The 23,175-nt window shown below is 44.2% G+C and overlaps 1 long non-coding RNA gene across 1 annotated transcript; it reads right to left on the bottom strand.

Moving 5' to 3' along the window:
• Nucleotides 1-20,313: 20,313 nt before the first annotated feature.
• Nucleotides 20,314-22,925, bottom strand: LOC128398271 (uncharacterized). The gene is made up of 2 exons (XR_008327082.1): nt 22,591-22,925; nt 20,314-21,273 (listed from the first exon to the last, which is right to left on the bottom strand). It is a non-coding gene; the product is annotated as an uncharacterized LOC128398271 (long non-coding RNA).
• Nucleotides 22,926-23,175: the final 250 nt, after the last annotated feature.

Below are 23,175 nucleotides of genomic sequence, written 5' to 3'. Positions count from 1 at the left end.
ATGTCCACAGCACCCTATGGGTCTTCAGCCACCCTCTCTGGGCGCATAGCATCACACCTTAAAGGAAGAAAAATCACAACTGGGTTTGTTTTTCAGAGAAAAGCTTTTCGAGTGATGTGAATTGTCTGTTTTAATACGTTTTTTTAAAATCTTTTTTGATAGACTGAATTTTAAAACATTGCATTTGTTATGATTCTTATATTCAGAAAGCGACCTGTCCTGGAACAGCCCAGAAAAAGTTGCATTTGGAGTGGGGCTTCACAAGGTAAAGTGTACACCCTCTCGGTAATACAAGGTGACAGGGATAATCAGTGCAAGGTCTCAAGCTGATCTGTTGAGGCAAACACAGGTTTGGCATCCCAGCAAGGCAGAGGAGGGAATGGGGAGCCCCAGAAAGTGAAGACCTCAGGAAGGATTTGCAATTGGCCTAGTCAACAGCCAGGACTCAACCAGATGAACTGCCTAGATAGGGGACCTGTGGCTTTCTAGATGGACTCCATCAGCCCCTGCCAGCATGGCTCATAGGTCTGGGGTGACAAGAGTTGTAGTCCATCAACCTCCAGAGGCCACCTAGCCTAGGAAGACCTCAGCAATAGAAGTTGGAGATTGGAACCTGTAGATACTTGTGACAATGAGAGGGGATGCAAGCCAGGACTGGAGAAAAAGAGATAAAAGTGTATACAGAAAACGAATGCCTGCAATGGCATTGAATTGGCTTTCCTGTTGAGTGAAACCAGACTTCTTGAATCAGGAGTGGGACACCTGTGGACTTCCAGATGTTCTTGAACTCCATCAGTCCCAGCCAGCATGACCCGGGGTCAGGGGTGATATGAATTGCAGTCTAGCAACATCTGGACAGTCATCGGTTTCCTTCTTTACAGGTTTGACTTAGACCAGGGATGGGGAACATTTGGGCCTCCAGAACTACAACTCTCATCATCCCTGACCATTGGCCATGCTGACTGGGACTTAAGGGAGTTGGAGTCCAGAACATCTGGAGAGACTAAGGTTCTCCACCGTTGACTTAGAATATTTAATAAGCTAAAGCAGACACAAGATAAGAAAGGTTGCTGCTGATGTAACCCACCCATTGTTTGGCCAACGCAGTCATCCCTGAGAGCGAACACAGCAAGCTGTTAGTAAGACACTGTTTGTCGCTCTGAAAAATGGGAATTGCTATGTTGCTTACCCAAAAGAGGAGTGATGTGGTCAGAGCTGTAGATCTCTTTGCGTAATAAAGGTCTGAAAAACATGATTATTAACCACATGGAAAATATTTAATGTCTTTGCCATATAAATAATGATGGTGCAACTGCTTTAATTCCCCTTCTATAGTAGAGCTTGGAACTCAGTGTGGAGGACCAGATCCAAGGGCAACCAAGTTTAAGACTGTAGAATTCCACTTCCTTGAATATAAAACTCAAAGTAACAATAATATTGTGCGCAACTATAGGGTTTTTTATTTATTTAAAAAATGAGCCAATCCTGCCATATGTTTAGCTGTGATATCATAATTGACTCTGCCGTCTTAGCCTTCTATGGATTTTGTAGCAGCTGTTGACGGGACTCGGTCATCGTGGACACCAGATAATTGGAGCTGCCCATCTGCTGTAGAGCCCACTGTGGCCAACTGTGTTAGTGACTTAATAAATAGAGGCCTGATCCTGCTTCCCTTGAAAAAAATATCAGTGGGGTACATCCTTTTTTTGGTATACGCTGTGGCAATGATCAAGTCTAGGGTTTTCAGTGATGAAATTCTGCCTGCCTTAATAATGGCTACCTTGAAGACAGGGGTTGGGGAGGCAGTTGATTCAGTTTGCATTTAAAGGCGAATCTATCATATTCACACTTACTTAAACAATATGAAGACCATAACACAGCCATCCTTACAAAGTATCACTTCTTCAAATTTTGCAAACAGAACTGTAGAGTTCAAAGGGGCCCTGAGCATAGCTGTCAACGTTTCCCTTTTTTTAAGGGAAATTCCCTTATTCTGAATAGGATTCCTTGCAAGAAAAGGGAAAAGTTGACAGCCATGGCCCTGAGAATCCTCTAGTCCAACTCCCTGCAATGCAGGAATATGCAGCTGTCATGTATAGGGGTTGAAACTGCAACCCTGGCATTGTCAGCACCAACTGAGGCATGCAGTCCTCCAACCGAGTCATGCATTCAAAACTGCATATGCTAGGGTAAAGCATGCATAAAATTGCATCTATATGTGGGAAAAATATACCAAAAAATGCACTGAAATTGCATTGCAAAATTGTGTGCATTAGGCAAAAGTGCATACAAAAATGTGTATGTAAGGAAATTTTTGAATTTAAACGCTGATGTATTTTTTTAAAGGGCTTTTTAAAAGAAAGAAAGAAAGAAAGAAAGAAAGAAAGAAAGAAAGAAAGAAAGAACTGAGCTCCAGGTATGTTAATGGACCTCAGTAGATTTACATGGTAGTCGTGGTGGCAGCAGTGGGCAGCTAGACAGCACCAAATGAAGAAAGATGGGTACTAAAGGATGGATCCGTCTATTTCAATTTCTGCCCACTTCTCATTTTTCCAGTCTTTCCAGTTCACTTCCTTTTTGCATCGGGGGGGGGGGGAGCCTTCATGAAATTTCATCGCCAGTGCACATTTCTCCTGATATACACACTTTTGTATACAACGTTGCCCAACACAGACATTTTTGAATGCAATTCCCCCTAAAATAATGTCTTTGTGTGTGTGCTATTTTCACACATATATTCCTTTCTGTGTGCACTTCCCCCTTACACATGCATTTTGTGGGGTAGAGAGAACTGCATTGCAAAATTCAGAGAAGTGCAAATTTCAGTCAAATTAGGCTGAACCAAATTTCTGCCCAAGCCCTCTCCAGAAAGCACTGGAAATAAAAATGGAGGTTTCTTGGGATGATCAAGACACTAAATTTATTTTAAAAGTGGGGCAGTGGGGCAGGCCATACACATAGGCCCTGCCAGGTTGCTGGGGGCTGTAGTTACCTGAGATTGCTGTGTGTTGATGCAGGTGCCAAGTGCCATTGATGTTGTGATCATGGAAACTGGTGTCCCTCAGTCGTGCAGCACATCTGGAGGGCAGGCTTCATATCACAAGGCCCGGGCGGTATTTTGTTGTTGCTTTAAAACTTGTAGCACCATGAGAGGAGGCCTCATATGCCACGAATTCATAACATTTTTGGCGGGTGCGTGACATTTCAGAAACTGGCTGGCTTTATTTGTGTTGCAAGTGGGTGAGTTTTTGCTCACGCTCTCGCTATGTCTCTGTGAGAAATGCCAGCAGAACCAGCACGGGGGTGACAGACAGCATTTCTGCAGCAGACGTTGCAGTTTAGAAATGGCAGCTCCGAGAACCCAAAATAAGAAAAACGGGGCATGTTAAAGGTGGGGAATTGAGCCTTAAAGGCTTTTTCCAGACCTCACCAACCACCCCCAAGCAACACTATGAAGACCATTGTAATTTAAAAAAAAATGAAGCTGCGATGCTCAGGAGTGGGTTGTATGGCTCAACACTCTGGGTGTTAATTTATTTTTCCAAAGGGTGGAAGTAAATATCTATTCAATGGCCAGGTCACAGTATTCTTGGGCTTATTTATTATTTATCCAGTCTGTTTCATGGTTAGTTTGTATTTTTTATGTTTTCTATTCTCTTGTACATATTTTACACTGCCTTGATGTTTTACATGGTTTGGCGGTATATAAATACTTTTCTAAATGTAAATAATAAGTCATTTTATTAATAAAAAGTATTTCCATGCCACCCTTTAGCTTAGCAAAGCTCCTGGAACAACTCTCTCTCTCTCTCTCTCTCTCTCTCACACACACACACACACACACACAGAGAGAGAGAGAGAGAGAGAGACCACTCCATCAAGCAGAAACAAAACAAAACAAAAGCAAAACAGCAAAATTAAAAATGGACAATTGGAATGTACTGATCAAATTTAATTGGGTTGTATCTCCCTTGGCAAAATATATTTGCCTGGCACTGAAAGGATACCAAACTTGTCACCATTCTGCTTACAGCAGCATTCCACATACAGGGGGACACCATGAAGAAGGCCACCGCTTGCCTAATTTCTGTAGGAGTGAGACTCCAAAGAACGACTTTGCAGATGATGGTAGCATTTAGGCAAGCTCCTTGAGGCACCTGGGACTCAAGCCATTTAGCAATTCAAACTACATTTGGATATGGACCAGTAGAGCTGGTGAAATACATTCCCTACCACTGGCCTAGTCAGCTGCTGTATTTTGAACTAACCAAAACTTCCAAGAAGTTTCCAATGACTCATTGCAGTAGTCTTAGGGCAGCCATTAACTGCCCTAGTGACCAACAGTGCCGCAGGTAAGTCCACCATAGCCAGAAGCTGCCAGGCTTGCTTGTCCCACTGCTTGGCAGCCATGTGGTACATTCAAAGGACCAGACCACATGAAGAACCATTCTTAGCACTTGTTCTCCTCTTGAGCAGACCCACCATAAAAGCTGCCTTATACTAATTGTTGTTGTTGTTTAGTCGTTTAGTCGTGTCCGACTCTTCGTGACCCCATGGACCAGAGCACACCAGGCACGCCTGTCTTCCACTGCCTCCCGCAGTTTGGTCAAACTCATGCTGGTAGCTTCGAGAACACTATCCAACCATCTCGTCCTCTGTCGTCCCCTTCTCCTTGTGCCCTCCATCTTTCCCAACATCAGGATCTTTTCCAGGGAGTCTTCTCTTCTCATGAGGTGGCCAAAGTATTGGAGCCTCAGCTTCAGGATCTGTCCTTCCAGTGAGCACTCAGGGCTGATTTCCTTAAGGGTGAATAGGTTTGATCTTCTTGCAGTCCATGGGACTCTCAAGAGTCTCCTCCAGCACCATAATTCAAAAGCATCAATTCTTCGGCGATCAGCCTTCTTTATGGTCCAGCTCTCACTTTCATACATCACTACTGGGAAAACCATAGCTTTAACTATATGGACCTTTGTTGGCAAGGTGATGTCTCTGCTTTTTAAGGTGCTGTCTAGGTTTGCCATTGCTTTTCTCCCTAGAAGCAGGCGTCTTTTAATTTCGTGGCTGCTGTCACCATCTGCAATAATCATGGAGCCCAAGAAAGTAAAATCTCTCACTGCCTCAATACATTTGGCCATCTAGCCCACTATTGTCTAGTACAGCTTTCCCCAACCTGGTGCCATTCAGATGTTTCGGACTACAGTTCCCATAATCTCCAGCCACCATGACCAGTGGTAAAGCATGCTGAGAGCTGTAGTCCAGCCACATCTGGAAGGCCACTGATTCCCCATCCCTGGTCCAGCTGCAATGCAGGAAATGTCCTCAATTTTGCCCAGCACTTACGGCTCGGGGATAAACAAGGCCTTGTTATTTTAGTCATATTGAATGTATATTATTATATATTTCAAACACATTGTTTTTCTCTGTAGTCATCTTGTTTTTCTAAGGTTGCGACCCACAAACTGCAAGCTTTCAAAGTCACAAAAGACCCATTTCTGCAAGAAACACGAACGGTCACCATCTAGCACAATTCACAATCGTCGTGCCATTTGCTGTTTTCTGCGCTCGCTTGTTCCAAGCATGTGAATTTTCAATGGCTGGCTTGTTGCAAAGTTGTGTCACTATAACTCCTACAGGTTATGTGAATCGCAGATACAAAGGAAGGGTATTGAAGGACGCAGTGGCATTTTTATTGCTCTTCTTGAACATTGCCAAAGTGGCAGAAGGTTGCTGAGCAATGGGGTAAAAATGATGACACATTGGCGGTAATGTTCCCCCCCCCTTTCTAATCTGGGTTTTCTTTTCATCTTTCATTGTTTAGAGTGGAAGGTACTGTAGATATATTTGTGTATTATAAATAATTTCATTCTGCTTCTCCAGTAAAAATGCCCAAGGCAACCAACAGCTAAAAATAAGAACAACGATTTCTACAGTATGTACCTAAATCTATTTTAGACTATCTATTCCAGGATCACCATTAATGGGAGAAACTTTGTTCCCTTAGATCTGTGGTTCCCAACCTTTTTTTTTTTTTGGCCATGCCTCACCTAAGCATTTCTAAAATCCCGATTGCCCCCCCCCCCATGACATATAATTCTTATTATTAAAAAAGTGAACTCCTGTTCACATGGAGGAAGCCTAAAAGACCATTAACTTGATACACATTAACCTGACTGCTGTGTACATTCTGATTTTAATTTTTTTAATGTGTATGCCACACTGTATATTTACATACTGTATACGAGGCCCCTAAAAACATAAGAAATGCAAAAAAGTCACTGTTAATAACTCATTCTCAATTTGCCCTCCCTTAAAAATCAAATTGCCCTATGTTGGGAACCGTGGACTTAGACAGTGATCCACATAAATTACATAAAAAAAGAACGTGTGGGTAATTTTCAGGGCACTGGACCTGGACTAAGGGTTGACTCATCTCTGAACCCGATGGGTGACCTTGGAGGTCAGCCCTACCTCTCAAAATTGTTGTGATGGTTTTGGAATTTGGCTGGGGGAGACCTGAGCAATTCATATCCCTGATCAGCAATATGACATGGCCACAGTCCAATGCATAGGTTCCATTCAACTGATTACTGTTCTGGCTGCATAGGTTCTGCTTATAAACTACATTGAGCATCAGCAAAACCACTGCAGGTTCAGCTTTCAATTAGAACTGCAAACTGACTTGCAAGTAAAGTACCTCGGGTTAAGTACTTAATTTGTTCCGGAGGTCCATACTTAACCTGAAACTGTTCTTAACCTGAAGCACCACTTTAGCTAATGGGGCCTCCTGCTGCTGCCGCACCGCCGGAGCACGATTTCTGTTCTCATCCTGAGGCAAAGTTCTTAACCTGAAGCACTATTTCTGGGTTAGCGGAGTCTGTAACCTGAAGGGTATGTAACCCGAGGTACCACTGTAACTGTTACTATTTAAACTGCTAGCATGAAGTAGGGACTCCATCAAAGGAAGGAAGTACCCAGTCTCTGCTTGACTATTTCCCTCATTCTCTGATCTCCTCTATGTCAGGAACCAATACTAAAAAATGAAAGCCTTCTTATCACCTCATTCATTTGCCAGAGCAAGGAAAGTTTCACCAGTTACCCCAAAGCTCTGGTGGATGACACCACCACTCCTCAGGAAAAAGTTCTGAAGCGGCGTTTTCTCTCTTGCACCCTGGGTCCTGCCCCAGTATACCACAGGATGTTCAATAAACCAGGGTGAAAGATAAAAGACAAATGATAATCAACTATTCAACATACTGGAATGTCTGGGCAGTTTTTAAAGATTGTCTGCTCTTTGCCTGGCGCTGAGACTACATCAAAGTAGGGGCCAGGAGAGCTTCTCTGAATAGAGCGTTCTTCTGATGATGGTGAGGTTGGAGGAAGACCTACAATGAAGACTGTAAAGTACAGGCTGGGTCATGTAAAGTTCTGTGTCCTACCAGGTGTTGTTTGACTCCAGATCCCACCATCTATGATCATTTTCGTTGTTGTTGTTGATGATGATTAAATTTGTATACCACCCTTCATCCGAAGATCTCAAGGCAGTTCACAGCATAAAGCTCAACATCAAAAAAACGAAGATCATGGCCACTGGGCCCATCACCTCCTGGCAAATAGAAGGGGAAGAAATGGAGGATTTTACTTTCTTGGGCTCCATGATCACTGCAGATGGTGACAGCAGCCACGAAATTAAAAAAACACCTGCTCCTTGGGAGAAAAGCAATGACAAACCTGGACAGCATCTTAAAAAGCAGAGACATCACCTTGCCAACAAAGGTCCGTATAGTTAAAGCTATGGTTTTCCCAGTAGTGATGTATGGAAGTGAGAGCTGGACCATAAAGAAGGCTGATCGCCGAAGAATTGATGCTTTTGAATTATGGTGCTGGAGGAGACTCTTGAGAGTCCCATGGACTGCAAGAAGATCAAATCTATCCATTCTGAAGGAAATCAGCCCTGAGTGCTCACTGGAAGGACAGATCGTGAAGCTGAGGCTCCAATACTTTGGCCACCTCATGAGAAGAAAAGACTCCCTGGAAAAGCCCCTGATGTTGGGAAAGATGGAGGGCACAAGGAGAAGGGGACGACAGAGGACGAGATGGTTGGACAGTGTTCTTGAAGCTACCAGCATGAGTTTGACCAAACTGCGGGAGGCAGTGGAAGACAGGAGTGCCTGGTGTGCTCTGGTCCATGGGGTCACAAAGAGTCAAACACGACTAAACGACTAAACAACAACAACAAAATTTAATAAAAACAAGAACAAGAACAAAACAAACTGATGAGAGTTGGAGTCCAACAACATCTGGAGGGCTACAGGTTCCCAACCTTGGCTTTATAGGTGACAGCCAGCACTTCAAATTGCACCTGGACATGGACCAGCAACCAGTCTTCCCTATATAGCTGGTGCCACTTAGAAACATAGCAGCTGTGTTTTCCACTAACTGAAGATAGATGTTTAGCTAGGCCACCTCTGGAAGAATGGTGCTGAATTAAAGGTTGTGTTACCCATTTAAGAACAAATGCTTCAGTAGTCATTAGTATCATTTGTTCTTAAAAGAAGATTTGTTCTATTCACAAAGGATCCCCCCCTCCACCCCGCTCTGCACATGACTAAAGGGATATGTTCTCAAAGCTTCTTTTTCTGGAGTTATTAAATTGGAGCAATTGTTTGCCAATTAAATGCTCTACTTGGGATGCATTCTTGTCATCTTTGCTGATGCATCAGGACCACTGTTCTCCCCAAGTTTCTGATTTCAACAGCCTCCAGCACTATGGCATCTTGGGACTGTTTCCCATGATGCAACTGTGTTGTGTTTCAAGGAGAAAGAGAGGCTCATGGGAGGCACTCTTGGGAAAGGGGAGGGGAGGACTTTTGCCCAGGAGAATGACATGTTTTCAGCATGGGTCAGTCTTGAGATCTTCCGATCGCTAGAGATAATCAGAGTTTTAAATGGAACAACAGAAACCTTATCAATGGCCCATTTTAGATGACTGGAGAAAAATAAAACTTGACAGAATTAGCAACTAGCTAAACAAGCGAGAATTAATTAGCCAAAATTTTAATTGAGTTACAAGATAGTCGGCCCCGAAGCAAACGCAAGCATCTGCTTGTGTGTATTAGAGATTTAAGAGTTTCCACAATACTGAGAATGTGTCCATTCTGTATCTTGTCTGTGGGGTATTTTGAACGTTTCCTGTAGAACATCCAGCCCAAACCTACTTAGATGAAGGCCTTTGAGACACATGGAGCAAATGAAGACTCTGTTCTTGATAGGGTGGCCACTTAGGGATCACAAAAAAGGAGGCAAAAGAGAGCGCAGATTTGCATGAAATTTGCATGTGCTGATTCATATTTATGGCTGCACATTGAGAAAGAATTAAACAGAAACACAGTATAGTTCACTAGAGAGTAAAAGGCTTTGACCTGTGCGCCCGCTCTGTCTGCTGTACAGCATTGATGGGCATGTTCCAGACTCCTGCAGGTCTCCCTTTTTATGTTGATTCATATTTAAGCCAGACAGCCTGTCAAACCCAGGGATCCTTCAAACAGAGGACTGTCTTCTACAAAGCAGGCTGCATGGCCACACTCGCCTTCAAAGCTGTTTTGTGCTCTTAGCAGCCCATGATGGGTGCTGGCTTTGGGTCAAGTCAACAGCAGTAGTGTCACTTTCCGTGGGATCTTCTCCAGATTCTCCACACCATGACTTTATGTTTTCTTTAGATTTCACCACATGAGGACTTGTAACCGTAACCAATAAAAATCCAAGTAGTTTATGAATGAACGAATAAATAAACAAATTCTTCATTCATTTCAAACATTATGAATCCATATTGTGATAGTGGCGGCAGCAGTGTTGAGCACCTGACCATGTCATGTTCCGAGCAGATGCACTGAAGTAATTGGGTTAAGTTAGCATGCCTAACACAAGTCTACTGATCCCAGTGGATCTACTGTGAGCACGACTGAAATTACAATTCTGACTCTCTGAACAGTGCTGCTTTAGGGGGATTAGGTCAGGTTCCCTCTGCCAGCTACAGATGCAGTGCTGGATTTACGTATAACCTAAACAAGCTATAGTTTCGGGTCCCACTCTCTTAAAAGGTAAAGGGACCCCTGACCATTAGGTCCAGTCATGGCCGACTCTGGGGTTGCGGCGCTCATCTCACTTTATTGGCCGAGGGAGCCGGCATACAGCTTCTGGGTCATGTGCCAGCATGACTAAGCCACTTCTGGTGAACCAGAGCAGCGCACGGAAATGCTGTTTACCTTCCTGCCAGAGTGGTACCTATTTATCTACTTGCACTTTGACGTGCTTTCGAACTGCTAGGTTGGCAGGAGCTGGGACCGAGCAACGGAAGCTCACCCCGTTGCAGGGATTCGAACTGCCGACCTTCTGATCAGCAAGCCCTAGGCTCTGTGGTTTAACCCACAGCGCCACCCGTGTCTTAGGGCCCCCCAAAACATTTAAAGGAAAAGATATAAGATAAAAACAAATAAAATAAAACCTACATACAGCAACAGTGTTTTGTTTCATGTAGGCGCCTATGATGTAAATAATGGGCTCCCCCTGCTAGCCTGCTCTCTAAAATATCACTGGTTTGCTCATTTCTATGTACAGTGGTACCTCAGGTTAAGTACTTAATTCGTTCTGTAGGTCCATTGTTAACCTGAAACTGTTCTTAACCTGAAGCACCACTTTAGCTAATGGGGCCTCCTGCTGCTGCCGCACCGCCGGATCCTGATTTCTGTTCTCATCCTGAAGCAAAGTTCTTAACCTGAAGCACTATTTCTGAGTTAGCAGAGTCTGTAACCTAAAGCGTATGTAACCTGAGGTACCACTGTATTTTGTTATGTGCAAATGGTTTTAGATACCTATTAGGTCCATAAATTACCATATAGCATATATTCAACACAAAAAACAGCAACAATTTGTTGTTGACAAAGGACAGCTGGACATGGAAAGGGCCCCATTACCTTCAATAGCTTAGGGCCTCATCAAACCTAAATCCGGCCCTGTACAGATGATGGTGTTCCTGCTGGGAGTGCACTGCCCCCAAACAATTGCATTATGAGGCAAGATAGAGGTGGAACTGGGCTGCCTATGTACCCACTGGATGGATGGTCCATTTGCCTCTGCTGTGGCAGCCTGGAGCTGGTGCAGCAACAATGAAATGGCCAGCAGTGTTCTGGATGAGGCAGAGGGTCTGTTGCTCCACGCTGCTATTAATATTTTGTTATCGTTAACAAAAAATGCAAGATCAAAATATCTACGTAAAATAGTTCCGAAATGCTTAAGTGTTGTTACTATTAAAATAAATTCAAGATGCCTAATGGTAGCCCAGTTTTCAACCATGCTATTTAGCAGATTGTTCTGGAGACAATTAGCAGGGAAGGGTTTTACAGGGCAGGGTGGAGATAACCATTATCACCTGCTAATTGCTGTGCTGCTCCTGTTGTTACTAATGAATTAATAATAATGGGTGGCACATCTGTTAAAGGCACAGCAGCAGAAGCTGACTGAAAAGTTGGCAGCCGCTTGAGCACATTAGAATTCGAAAGAGAATTTGGAATGCCTTGAGAATTGTCCAGCCTCTTTCTGTATTATTTTTTAAAAAATAAACACTCCCCCCAACCAAGCAAACCAGGAAAGGCAGTATTATGTGTCTGTCCTCCCCTTTTGACATGCACGTAAATTGCAGAGGGAAGGTCTCCAGTCAGTTACTATGCAACATCCTATCAGTGAGATTTCTGAAATTTTTGCAGGGTGTGCTCTGTATATGGTAACTGTGGGCTGGTGTTTGCCTTGTCTTCGCTGGAAGAGGCCTCTGGTTTTGTCCTGAGGGTCTACATAAGGTCAACTTCCCACCCTATCCCCTACCCTCCAACTTCCACTCCCAGCGATCTTACAGAAAGCCAAATGGAGAGTGGAGAAAAGGGGTCCCTTTTGCCAAGCAAAGGCTGGCTGATAAAAGCAAGGCTCTCTGTTAGAACAGCTTGAAGTGCAAATAGCTAGGAGGTTTATCCACTCAAACAAAGCGAAGAGCAATCAAATCCCCTTGAAGATGTACCTGTGCCCTCGACAGAAACACAGATAAAGATGATGAAGATGTACTCTGGGAAAATTCCCTCTCTTCCTTAACAACATCTCCCATGTGTATAACGGCAGAGATTCTTTTTCTTTCCGCCACGAGCTGTTCTGTAAAATAAAAGTCTCTAGGATCTTTTCACTGTGTATTACCTGAAAAACAAAGGCGACTTAAAGACTAAACAGAATCAACAACACGAGGTCTTTCATCTTTCCTAGTAAAGGAGCGTACTTGGTATTTGGGCACAGGCAGTGACTGGTGGCATTTAATGGATATCTTATTTGCAAATTCCTATACAACATGACCTGATGTCAGATTAATGTGTACATTAATGGGTGTCCACAGGATTTTGCCCTTCTCTAAATGTTGCAGCTTAACATGCTTATTATAGCATCCACTTTTGGGATGCAGTTGACCCGAGTCCACAAAAGCTTCTCCCATAATAACTGTGCTAGTCTTTAAGATGCCCCAAGCATCTTGGTTGATTTTCCATTTACATATGTATTTGAATGTGTGTTTTGAGATAGGAGTTGTTGCCGTTTAATATGGAAACAGAAGACGGTAATGCGTCAAAACATGCAAAAACAGACAGATCTGCCCATCCCTTTTCTGGCCTGGGTTGTACCCATGGTTCATGATCATTTGCATATGAAATTGATGCAGACAAGGGGCTCTTTAACCCCTTCCCGGCACAAAAAGTAGGCAAGAGAATACAGACTTGGCAAGAGTTTCTATGCCCCTTGCCTGCTAACTTGCTTCAATTGGGCCCGGGGATGGAGGAAGCCGTTTGGGCACCTGGGGCGGTGTGCCCAGGGACTAGGCGAGCCATAGGGGCAGGGTGCACCGCGGGGCCTCTAGAGTCAGCCTGCCTCTTCCCACTCAGCTGCCCTACAGCTGGGGGGAGACAGCGGGAGGACCATTTGGGAAGCGCGGAGCCTGCGCATGCCCAAGCCACCGTGTCACTCCCAGGAAAGTCATGTGGCTCGGCCGCGCTGCAGGCCCTGTGGTGAGTGCCACCCAGCATTTTGTCACTCCCCTCAGTGATGACACCCGGGGCATCCCGCACCCACCACACACCCCTTCCTCTGCCCCTGGTCGTGCCAATCACATTAATTGGGTTTTGTGGTATGTACTGCTGGTCTCTTTCTCTGTGTGTAATAGTGGATCAATATATTAATGCCTGCATTTTAATACTTTCCTTGGCAGTGAAGTTTTGGAATCAGTTCTGGAAGTTTTTGGAATCAGGGTGTAGCTAGGTTTTTTCTTCTTCTAGTGAGCTCCTACACTTCAGAATTTACCATGACATCAAAGTGCATGATAGAGGGGGTTGCTTTGAATAAACAGTGATGTTGAAGGGGGCCGATTGGAAGTTTCTGTGGCCTGGGCTTGGCTTCTAGAATGTCTCTACTTAACTAGTAACATTCCAGGAAAGTCCTTGTGTCCACTGTGTCTGTATCTTGAAAATGGGACAGTCAACAGTAAAAATATCTCAAGTCCATTCGCAGGGATTTCCATTCAGCAAATACCTCAGAAATTCTCGCTTGTGATATCATTATAGGTGTGATCCAAAATTGGTGATAATGTGCAGGAAGCTAGCGATGCTATTTATATATTTAAGCAAACTTTGGAGAAAGAAGTTAAAAATCTTCAAAATTGTCAAGCTAACACTCCCATAATTTCCCCATAATTCCCTGTACTTTCTTCTAAAAATACACACACACACAAATTCAAACTGCTTTGGTATTGGTACTTGGATCTGACAGCTTTGTTCTCTATTACGAGATATTATTCATGATGTGAGGGATTCTCTTCTTACAAGTGAACATCTGGAGTAGCATCTTCACTCCTATGTTTTACAATTATCAGAAGCAGAAGCATCATCTTTTTCAAAAAAAATATGCACCACCAGGAGAAAAGTTGGAGGTCACCTATTCCTAGTTAAAAGGATCAGGTAGGAGGTGAGGTGAAAGACCTCTGCTGAGATTCTGAAGAACTTCTGCAGGTCAAAGTAGGCAACACTCGGGTAGATGGACAAAAAAAATCTGACCCGGGTTAAGGCAACTTCCTGTGCAAACTTATACACACTGGTGTTCCATTGGAAACAACAGGGTTTAGGCATGCGTAATAGTGGAAGATTTGAAATATGCCTGTCTGGCTACAATTAAACAGAATACAAATATTATTACAGTCTTTTACAATAAAGAACATAATGCGTAGGAAGACTGTGAGAAGGAGAGATAGGAAAGGAGGAAAGCTTGCTCCTGACTTGACTGCTGTACAAATAATCTTGGCACACCTAGCAACTTTGCTGGTGCATTTGTTTTAACCATTTTTACATGTGGTGTCCTACCCCTCTTTTTTTTTTTAAATTGAGAGAGGGAAGATGTACCTAGGAAGAGAGGAGCTGGGGAGAACAAGGGGTCCCCCAAACACAGTGGATCAGAGTAGTAGTAGTAGTAGTAGTAATAATAATAATAATAATAATAATAATAATAATTTATACCCCGTCCATCTGGCTGGGTTTCCCCAGCCACTCTGGGCGGCTTCCAACAGAATATTAAAATACAATAATCTATTAAACATTAAAAGCTTCCCTTAACAGGGCTGCCTTCAGATGTCTTCTAAAGTCTGGTAGTTGTTTTCCTCTTTTACATCTGGTGGGAGGGCATTCCAAAGGGTGGGTGCCACTACTGAGAAGGCCCTCTGCCTACTTCCCTGTACTGTAACTTGCCTTCTCACAGCAAGGGAACCGCCAGAAGGCCCTCAGCACTGGACCTTAGTGTCCGGGCAGAAGGATGGGGGTGGAGACGCTCCTTCAGGCATACTGGGCCGAGGCCATTTAGGGCTTTAAAGGTCAGCACCAACACTTTGAATTGTGCTCGGAAACGTACTGGGAGCCAGTGTAGGTCTTTCAAGACCGGTGATATGTGGTCTCGGCGGCCGCTCCCAGTCACCAGTCTAGCTGCCGCATTCTGGATTAGTTGTAGTTTCCGGGTCACCTTCAAAGGTAGCCCCACATAGAGTACATTGCAGTAGTCTAAGTGAGAGATAACCAGAGCATGCACCAATCTGGCGATACAGTCTGTGGGCAGGTAGGGTCTCAGCCTGCATACCAGGTAGAGCTGGTATACAGCTGCCCTGAACACAGAATGGACCTGCGCCTCCATGGACAGCTGTGAGTCCAGAATGACTCCCAGGCTGCGCACCTGGTCCTTCAGGGGCACAGTTACGCCATTCAGGACCAGGGAGTCCTCCACACCTGCCTGCCAAAAACATGGGGGACTGTGCCGACCCCTCCTATAAGCTGGGGAACTGTGGTTGTCCTATCAACCAGTCCTCTGGGCTGCTGCTGCTGTTGAATGCCAGGTTGGCTCCGAATAAGATCTCCTTCATCCATGATCTTTGTGGAAGAGGAGGCCCATCTGGTCTGTATCACTGAGACCTGGGTGGGTGAGCAGGAGTTGGCTTCACCCAGCTGTGCCCACCTTGGTACTGGTGCAGCATCAAGGCAGACTTGAGGAGCAGGACAGGGAGGTTGCTACGGCCTATAGAAATCCCACCCCCCACTTCTTACAGAAAGTGTGGAGTGGGGTAGGGAGTATAGCCACCCAGAAGCAGCTTCCACAGCTTTGAGGTAACACAGAAATAAGGAGGCACAAAGTTCAGTTTATTTGATGGAGGCCCACACAGAGCCTCCGTAGACCTGATCGTCAGCACAAGCTTGCCTAGGAAGGGGGTGTTTTTAAAGCTGTCACTGTGCATGAATACGCCACAGATTTGAGGCTCCTGGCAAACAGTATTTGTTTACTACTGTATAGACATAGCACTAGGATGCTGAAAAGCAGTCTCCTTCTGCTCAAGACTATGCTCACTTGCGTGACAGATTTGTTTGTCCTCCTACTCTAGATTTGTCATATGGCAATGCGCAGCAACACTGATGGTTCTTTAGGGTTTCTTCCCCCTCTTTCCACCTACTCTGATGCCACCAACTCTGCCCCTTCTACACTTGGCTGACCTTTTTCCTGCCACTTGCCATCAGCAAATCCACAAAGGTTGAAATATGTCTGGGTGCCAGCCTTCGACATGTTCAGATCCACAGTGCTTTTGACAGCCTTGGAAATGTGATCCCAGTTTCTTCACTGGCTTATCTTGTGTATAGTGAAACGTGCATTGCCAAGTTTTGTTAGTTGTTGGTTTTTAAACTGGCACTTGCACATCGGTCTAATATTTCAGATACAGGATGATAATTCATCATGTCATAAATATACAGAACATTTCTGTCTTCCCCGTGTCATCCCTTGGTTATGAAATGGACAGCTGGACTTCTCACCAGCTTCCCTGAATCAAGTAAAGTCCAGAGCTTTAATAAATTAAAATACGCTATGTTATAGTGGATGCCTGAAACTTAGCACCTGTTACTCCATACTGGTGTTTGTTTGTTTGTTTGTTTGTTTGTTTGTTTGTTTGCAGGTGTGATTGACACATAGTGCATTAATGTTGGATTTTTACTGAGCCATCCACACAGCATTCTGCTTTATTTGTCCTGCAATCCTTCCCCAATATTATTGCATTATTGCCATCTGGAGGGGTACTCTTGCACTATGGTGCAACAAAAGCAGGATGCACAAACACAGAGGGAACATTTTTGGTATAAAAGGTCACAGGATTTCAGCAGCAGGTTACAGGACATGCACCGACTGGGGTTGCAGCAGTGTGCCCACCAAGTTTTGAAAGTGAGATCACATATAACTGCCCCGATACCGTCGTGAGCAAAAAGGATTGTGAATGAACATTACAAAGGCTGCCTGAAGGGGCCCTAAGTCTCAGATACGAAAACAACTTCCATTATAACGGAAACTAAGAGCCAGAATAGACGCTATCCTGGGCTGGTTTTGGAAGGAAGGAAGGAAGGGAAGGAGGGAGGGAGGGAGGGAGGGAGGGAGAAAGGGTCAATCTGGACCAGTACCATTGTCCATGGGAAATGGGATCTGTTGTTGTTGTTGTTGTTGTTGTTGTCCCTCCACACATGCTGTGGGCCAAGAACCATAATAATGGTTGCCAGAACCATTAGGGGACCTCAATAGTTGCATACCCTCCAAGACTTCTCTGATGAAAATAGGGACGTCCCATTCCATAATGATAAATTTACTATTTATACCTCACGCATCTTATTGGGTTGCCCCAGCGCTCTGGGCAGCTTCCAACATATATAAAAACATAATAAAATGTTTAAAATTTTTTAAAAAATACTTCCCAATACAGGATTGCCTTCAGATGGCTCGGGGGTTGGATAACTCTATACCGTCCAACATTTCTCCAATGAAAACAGGGACATACTAAGGAAAAGTGGGGCAGTCTGGGATCAGGTCAGAAACTGGGATGGCTTCTCTAAATCAGGGACATCCCTGAGAAATAGGGACACTTGGAGGGTCTGTAGTTGCATGGAAGAGGCAATTTCAGTAGATGGGCAAGTCATGTCTGCTGAAATGGCAAGACTACTCCTGCTGAAATTCTCTCTCCTACACAGCTCTGAAAGGTGCATTGAATCATGTTTTCCTTTGCATCAGGCTACCCATGGTGGACCCAATTCAGATCACACACACAGAGAGACACACACACCCCTTGCAGCTGATATTTCTTTTATGGAAACTAAGAACCATCAGCATAGAGAACCTTTATAGTTGCAAACCAGACCATTCTTTGCCTCCATCAGGCAGAGGAAGCATTGCAAATCCACACACTCTCCATGCATTCAGCATCCTGCTAAATGAGCCCCGGTGTTTCAGCTGAAAGCGCTTCCGAATATAAACAGACTGCTGAATCTCTTCATAGCAATACGCTGTCCAAACCAGAGGAGGATATACCAGCCTATCTCCATCTTTCTAAGAAAAGTGACAGCCCCCTCTCCTTCTGAAAGTGTCTTCAGTGCTCCATTCTGCATGGCATGACACAGAGGCACAAAGGGGTCTTGATGCCTTGGGATTGTTTAATCATTTCTTGAAAACAATGCAAATGGAAGTCAAAGTTATTTTGATTGCCGTCATCACAGACTGAAAAGGCCTTGGCTGGGTTCTTCTGCCAGACAATAGAAGAAAAGGCTGCAAAGAGATAACAAGGAAAAACATGATTAAATCACAGAAGTGACATAAAATCAATAGAGACAGCCAAGGATCAATAATTCTTTGCTCTGAGTAACAGTCGGCAGCGCTTGCACTCATTTTCAGATTTTTCCGACATTATTACCAACTTGATTTGCAGAAAAAGAGATGACTCTCTTTATTTTTAACAGCTCTTCTTATCTTCTGTGTATGTTTAATATTCATCACCTGCAATTAAAGGTAGTTTAACCCATTCAGGGCAAGCAGTGAGTTTGTTCTAATTCTTCATTAAGGGCCAAACTCCCTTTTTTCAAATAGCAGCTTCAGCAGAGCAGGGGAGGGGAAGGAGGATATTGATTCAGATCAGGACAGTGGCAGAGGGGAGGGGGTTATCCTTTTTCCCTACTCTATTTTTTCTGATGAAAATTTCACCCCTATGCTACAAATTGCTCCAGTAGGAAGAGGTTAAAGTTCCCTTCCCCTCTCACGTGTCATAGTTCTAACCCAGATTGGGAGGACCCCAAAGTTGCTATTTGAAAACAATTTAAAAAGTGAGACAGAGATACATTCACTCACTCATCCTGCTAGTCTGGCCCTGAATGTATAAACACATCAGCAATGGAAAAATAAAAGATCTAGAGTGAATCTTTAGTGTGCAATGAAACACACACACATCACTTCAAGTGGGGAATCAGGAATCACCCTAATTTGAGACATGATGCTGTTGAGCCGCATGGAGATGTACCTAATTGAATTTCCCTTGGGGCATGAACGCAAGAACAGCCTTGCTGGATCAGGGCAAAGGCCCATCGAGTCCAGCATCCTGTTCTCACAGTGGCTAACCGGATGCCCATCAAAAGCCCACAAGGGGAACCAGAGTGTAACAAGACTGCTCACCTTTTGCGGGGGGCAGCGTTGTGGCTGGGCATCCAAAGCTGTTCCATCAGGCCTTTGGCCAAGGCACAGTCTGACCCCCTCTCTCCTTTTGTAATCCTCATGGAAATCTAGCCCAATGGTTGCCATTAATTTGACTCTGAACTGATTTTAGAATGAATTGATTTTAGAATGTATTTCAATTAATTGATTGTGATTTTATGTAAACTGTGTTATTTTTACTGTTGTTAGCCACTCTGAGCCCGACTTTGGCTGGGGAGGGCGGGATATAAATAAAATTTATTATTATTATTATTATTATTATTATTATTATTATTATTATTATTCTCGCAGTGATCCAGGTCAGGGTCAGGGAATTGATGCCTCGTGCCAGCCCCAGCCATGTCATATCCTTCCTGCCCGGCTGGCCAATCAATGCTGGTGGGGGCGTGGCCACGGGTGTTTTAAACCACAGTGCTTACCTCTCGCCTCCTCACTGAATCTGCTTCTCCAGCAATCACCACCTTGACTTTGCTTTGCTTCCATTGGATTCCTGTTCAGGCTCACAATTTTTCAGCAAGCATCTAGTTTTGGTTGGGGTTTTGTCTGATGACTAAAAGGAGTTGCTCTCCCTTGCAGTTCATGGCACAGTTAAGATACACTAGTGGTGGAGAAACACTTGCCTGTGGACTGGAACTGCCCTGTAAAGCCTTTTGAACCAGCCCAGTAGCCTCTTATTTTTTTAAGGAGCTAGTAAAAAAAATCAAGTTGTTGCTTAGAAGTGCTCAGCGACAGTCATTTGTCTTCCAGAGTGCTTGGCAATCTGCTTCGCTTGTGTGGCGTTGATACATTTTCCTGTTAATCATTTGTTAATTTCTCACTTTTCAATGCCTTTCCCTGTCACTTTCCTAACTGCAAGAAGGCAGTTCTTTTTTAGAAGTAGATTTGTTGGGCTTGCGCAACAGAGCACTTTAATCCAGGTCAGAGGTACTGGAAATATCAGTGGAGGGGTGCCAAATTGATTGATTGATTGATTGATTAATTACACAATCCTATATTTCCCAGCAGGCCCTTGAGTCCCTCCTGCAAGATACTGACAGTCTAGATGTGGTCTAGATGTGGTTTCTGTTTCATGGTCTCTCCGTTTGTGAGACTGAAGGTGGACCAAATAGTTTGTTGCTGAAAGTGAAGCAGTATGACTCCACAGCAAGCCTGGAGCTTCCTTGTAGCCACCCATGTCCCTCTAAGCAAGAAAAATAAAGAGGAAAACCATTTTCTTTATTTAGAACATGCCAGTTTACTGTATTACCATTTATTATTTAGCGTTTAGGTGTCAGTGCCATTGCATTAAGTGAACAAATTGCAAAGGAGACTAACAAAGCAGCAATGAAGGCTGTCAGAAAATCAAATGGACCCATTGCATTTACTCCTGGGATAGGGGGGAAAAATACCAGGCACCTGACAAATTTCATTTTGTACATTACAGCTCTGTTGAAAGAAAATGCAAGCCAAGAATCCTATTTGCTGGTATGTCACCTGTAAAACAATTGGTGCATGTCTGAGCAACACTTATCAGAAGCAGAAATTCAGAGATCTTAATGACAAGGAGAGGGGAACAACTGAAATGCATATAAAAAAATGAAACCAAATATTCTTCATGTGTTCAATGCATTTAAAATATGTCATTTCCTCAATCGGCAGGGGACTGGGCTGGATGAATGCTGGAGTCCCTTCAAACTCATAGGATTCCATGAAATTAATATTTTGTAAATGGCAAGACAGCAGACAAAGCAGTACAGGAAACACCACAAATGCAAAATATTTCCCACAGCTTGGTCCCCAAATCCTTTTTTTTTTTTTAATAATAAAAAAATCTTCCTCATGAGCCGAACTGGAACAAACTCCACTATTAAGTTCCTCTGGTTTTTTCAGATGTGAGCACAGTGGAAAGCCATTTGTTACAAGTCTCACACCCCTGCTCCATCCAAGCAAACAAACGTCCTCTTAATATTGCATGAAATCAACTTATATAAAAGTTTTACAGCTCTGAGTGAAGGGAGATGAAAGAGACTTTCTCAGCTATCAGAAGATGAAAGCTGGAGGTGGAGTGTCATGGGGACTTCCTGCCCAATTGCCTATCCTTCTGTTCTTCAGACATTACTAACTGGACATCTCTGTAAGCACCTGCTGAGGGCGATGAGTCACAGAACAAGCCAAGAGCTGAAACAAGTAATAATCAGGAAATATAATCATTACGCAAGCAAAGTTCCAGGTTGAAGAGGCGGCCTTTTTGCCCTTCTTGTTGAAATGGACCAATAACTAGCCTGGGTGAGCAGTTGGCCAGCCCAGTACCTGGAACCCATCCCCTGCTCTAGCCCTGCCTTTCTCAACCTGTGGATCCCCAGATGTTGTTGAACTACAACTCCCATTATCCCTGAGCTCTGGCCTTGCTAGCTAGGGGTGATGGGAGTTGTAGTTCAATAACATCTGGGGACCCACAGGTTGAGAAAGGCTGCTCTAGCCCAACCTTCCTCCACCTGATGTCCTCTAGGTTTTATCAACCTCAGCTCCTATCAGTTCCAGCTGTTGTGGCCAATAGTCAGGGATTGTGGGTGTTGCAGTCCAACAACATCTGATTGCACTGAGTTTGGGGAGGTTGCTCTTATGTGGTGGCTCACAATTTGGGGCACCTGCACAAAGAGCTTGGGGTTCTTGGAAAGCTGGTGAGATGGGAGCCAGCTTTAAGGAAATGGTAAGTATACTTCACCAGTAACTGGGCCTCGCTGTCCTGATTGATAGACTGTGTACCTAACACAGAACATCACAGCTGCTTTTCTAAAGAAGATAGGGCCAGCCCTAACATTAGGCAGAGTGAAGTGGCTGCCTCAAACAGCAGATGCTGGAGACAATGGTGAGGTGATGGAGGGCAGGGCAGTGTGTGCCATTTGGCCTGTCCTAAGCTAGCCTGCTAGGGATGTGGGTGGCGCTGTGGTCTAAACCACAGAGCCTAGGACTTGCCGATCAGAAGGTCGGCGGTTCAAATCCCTACGACGGGGTGAGCTCCCGTTGCTCGGTCCCTGCTCCTGCCCACCTAGCAGTTCGAAAGCATGTCAAAGTGCAAGTAGATAAATAGGTACTGCTCCAGCAGGAAGGTAAATCGTGTTTATGTGCGCTGCTCTGGTTCACCAGAAGCGGCTTAGTCATGCTGGCCACAGGACCTGGCTCCCTCGTCCAGTAAAGTGAGATGAGCGCCGCAACCCCAGAGCCGTTTGCAACTGGATTTAGCAGTCAGGGGTCCCAGCGTGGTGTAGTGATTAAGAATGGTAGACTTGTAATCTGGTGAACTGGGTTCGATTCCCCGCTCCTCCACCTGCAGCTGCTGAGTGACCTTGGGCCAGTCACACTTCTCTGAAGTCTCTCAGCCTCACTCACCTCACAGAGTGTTCGTTGTGGGGGAGGAAGGGAAAGGAGATTGTTAGCCGCTTTGAGACTCCTTAAGGGGAGTGAAAGGCGGGATATCAAGGCCAAAACTCTTACCTTTACCTTTAAGCTAAACTGTTATCCTTGGGTGCAATGGAGTAAGCTGTCTTGTCACTAACTTTGAAGACTTGGCGGTCAGTCTGGTCAGCTTCTGGGTGTGGAACAGCTGGAAATCTTGTCCATCTCAAAGTTGGTGTTGATAAAAGGAAGGATCCAAAGCTCTTCCTAGAGTGAAATGTAAAGTGAGATGAAATTCACTATTGCTCAAGGACAGTAATAAAACGCAGCAGGAAGGAGGGTTTCAGAAATGCTCTCATGCTTAAATCTTCACAGGGAAAGTCCACCAGAGCTAAGTAACCAAATACAGGGAAGTTTTCCACTGCTGAAACCCACACAACCCTGTCTGTCCTGGGAAATGCAGCATTCCAATCTTTTGTGCTTTAACCACAGTGAACAAACAGAGGCTGTGCTTTCAAGTTGAAGGTTTCTTTTTTAACTGTTTTTAATTGCAAAGAGAAGTTTATAGTCTGGTAATATATAGCCCCGTAAATCATCATTAAAATGCTTTGAGTCATGAAACAATAATAGGAACAAAAATCAATGTGTATATCAAAAGCAAGAGATTTATACATGACCTGGGAT

The sequence above is a fragment of the Podarcis raffonei genome, chromosome 12 (genome assembly GCF_027172205.1).
Source record: "Podarcis raffonei isolate rPodRaf1 chromosome 12, rPodRaf1.pri, whole genome shotgun sequence".
NCBI lineage: Eukaryota > Metazoa > Chordata > Lepidosauria > Squamata > Lacertidae > Podarcis > Podarcis raffonei.
The sequence above is the reverse complement of the archived record's forward strand: the minus strand, read 5'-3'. Positions and strand labels throughout refer to the sequence as shown.